The sequence below is a fragment of the Nicotiana tomentosiformis genome, chromosome 3 (genome assembly GCF_000390325.3).
Source record: "Nicotiana tomentosiformis chromosome 3, ASM39032v3, whole genome shotgun sequence".
Classification (NCBI taxonomy): domain Eukaryota; kingdom Viridiplantae; phylum Streptophyta; class Magnoliopsida; order Solanales; family Solanaceae; genus Nicotiana; species Nicotiana tomentosiformis.
Window position 1 is genome coordinate 37,088,097 of NC_090814.1, and position 2,571 is coordinate 37,090,667.

The 2,571-nt window shown below is 27.8% G+C and overlaps 2 non-coding genes across 2 annotated transcripts; both read right to left on the reverse strand.

Moving 5' to 3' along the window:
* Positions 1–480: 480 nt before the first annotated feature.
* On the reverse strand, positions 481–580 carry LOC117277213 (small nucleolar RNA snoR69Y). Its single transcript, XR_004507494.1, has one exon. It is a non-coding gene; the product is annotated as a small nucleolar RNA snoR69Y (small nucleolar RNA).
* Positions 581–675: 95 nt separating this feature from the next.
* LOC117277214 (small nucleolar RNA U30) lies at positions 676–759 on the reverse strand. The gene has a single exon (XR_004507495.1). It is a non-coding gene; the product is annotated as a small nucleolar RNA U30 (small nucleolar RNA).
* Positions 760–2,571: the final 1,812 nt, after the last annotated feature.

The window sequence follows — 2,571 nt, forward strand, 5'->3', positions numbered from 1 at the left end:
ATAATAACCATAATATAACTCAAATTAATAAGTCTATGTTTTCTATTAGATTTTTGACCTTCTGATTGCCTGATATTTCAGTATCAACTATTACAAAAAATTTAACTTCATCCTTCCAACGAAAGTATGTAACGAAAGTCTCACAGAAATTAACCAACAAAATTAGACAAGCAAACAGACTTATTCTACTGATACGCCGAAAGAGAAAATATGCCCTACAATAGCAAGAACATCGTAGATAGAACCAACGAATATTTCAAAATCGTCATCTCTTCCAATTTCACTACCATTATCGAGAAATAGATCACGTTAGACAAACTGAACATTCAAGATAGTAGACCTTACTAAGAAAAATGGATCGAATATAAGTAAAGCTTTGCCCAATGATATCGATTGTGAAAAGAATAAAACAGAAAAAGATAATTCTTTTCGAAAAATAGTCAAAATGCTATAAAAAAAAAAAGGAAAATCTGAGAAAGAGGCGAAGCTCAGATGTGTGTTGGAAAAATAATATAATCCAGGACCTTCATTAAAGGTCTCATAGAGCTGGGATTAGATGTTTGTCATCATTGCAATCGCACCCTTTACCAAAACAAAGAAAATTACAAAAAAAAAAAAAACAAATATCTACATCTATATATTTTCATATATAGAGTAAGAATTAAAAACAAAAGTGCTCAGACTGTTAAGAATGGATAGAGAGATTTTCCTCATAAATCATCAGATTAACGAGATTTTTCAATATTCATCCTCATCGCACCTCCTTTTGATTTTTCAATCAAAGCATTATCACATCACAGTACATACAACGTAAGATGAATGTATGCATGTGACGTATATGTTCACAAAACCAAAACAAGCAACAAAAAGAATAGCCAAGATTGAAGGCTTACAGAGTCTAATGGCTAATTCGGCGCTCACTTGAACTTAGGGTTTTCTACTGCTATTTATAGATGGGGAGAAGAACGGAGTCTAGGCCTATTTACATAATTACCCTCGTTCTTAAATCATATGACGCCTAAAAGTTGTAAAAACAGTAGTAGCCCTGAAGTTAACAAATTACTGCTTATATTACCTTTTCTTGCAAAAAGAAAGTTCGCCCTATTAGTGGCCAAAAAAAACCAAATCAAACCAAACCGATCAAAAAAATCGATACTTTTTAGGTTTTATTTGATTTTGGATTTGAATTTTTAAAATCGATCAAATTTGGTTTGGTTTGATTTTAATTAAAAAATAACCTAAAAACCGAACCAAACTGACTATAAAAGTAGTTATTTAAATTTATTATTACATATATATATATATATATATATATATATATAAAAAAATAACTGATTTTTAATTAAGTACTTTAATTATTCATCACTATTTGATTCAATTATCATCAATATATCTTGGTAAATGATAGATTTATCAAAGAGCAAATGATTTGATAGTGTTACGTTGAAAATGTAGTCGTCGTAATATGCGTTTGGTAATGTATGTTTCATATTTAAGAAAAGACGCGATGAATAACCGAAAAATCGACAAAAATCGAATTGATAAAAAATCGACTTAATTGGTTTGATTTGGTTTGGTTCCAATATTTGAAAACCGACTTATTTGGTTTGATTTCTTTTTAGGAAAAAACTGACTCAAACCAACCACGAACACCCCTAGTGGCTAGGTGCCCAAAGACATTATAAGTGAAAGAAAATAATACTCATCAGCGTCATTAACATCTCATACAGTTAATTTATGGTCATCTATGCAATTTTAACTAATTTATTTACTTTAATTTATTTACTTTAGACCAAATATATTTGAATCCATATGTATGATAGTTTAACTAAGGATTCTTGAAAAAAATGGCTTTGTTTTGTTGCAAATGTTCAACATAAGAGCACAATTACTATATTAAAAGTACGAAGGCCCTTAGCGAAATGTCGTTCGCCTTTTTTACCCTTTAAAAATAGAGGTCACACTGGATAAAATAGTCATTTGTTTATTTTTTTTAATATTAAAAAATAATCATTTAATTAGTTCCCTAACATTTAGGAGTTTGAATAATAAATCTTTTCCTTATTTGAATTGTATTATCTATTCTGACATTTAAAACTCTAAAATCATTAATATTTTACCTTATATAAATTTTACACTTAAATTATTTAAATAATAAATAAAATAAATAAAGTAAAGAATAAGAACATTAAAGAAAGAGGAAGTGCGTTTGGCTTTGGATAACATGGAAGTGGTCCAATTTTTTTATAACCTCTATACGTTCTGATTTATATGAAACTCTACTATATTAGAATATTTAAAAATATATAGAAGTTTCTTACACTAATAATAGTATTCTATATTATAATTTTAGTTCTCAAAGCTTTTAAATTAGCATAATTATTTGGAATATTGAGTAGAAATCAATAACAAACTCCAAAATTATCAATTATTCCAACAAGATAATTTATGAGATGTTTTAACTTCTCTAGATTGTATTAAATTTAGTTGAATATAAGCGAGTTTCTTAACTATAATTATGGCTTCTAAAAGGGCATTTCAATTGTAGACTTTATTTATGAGATAAAGTGA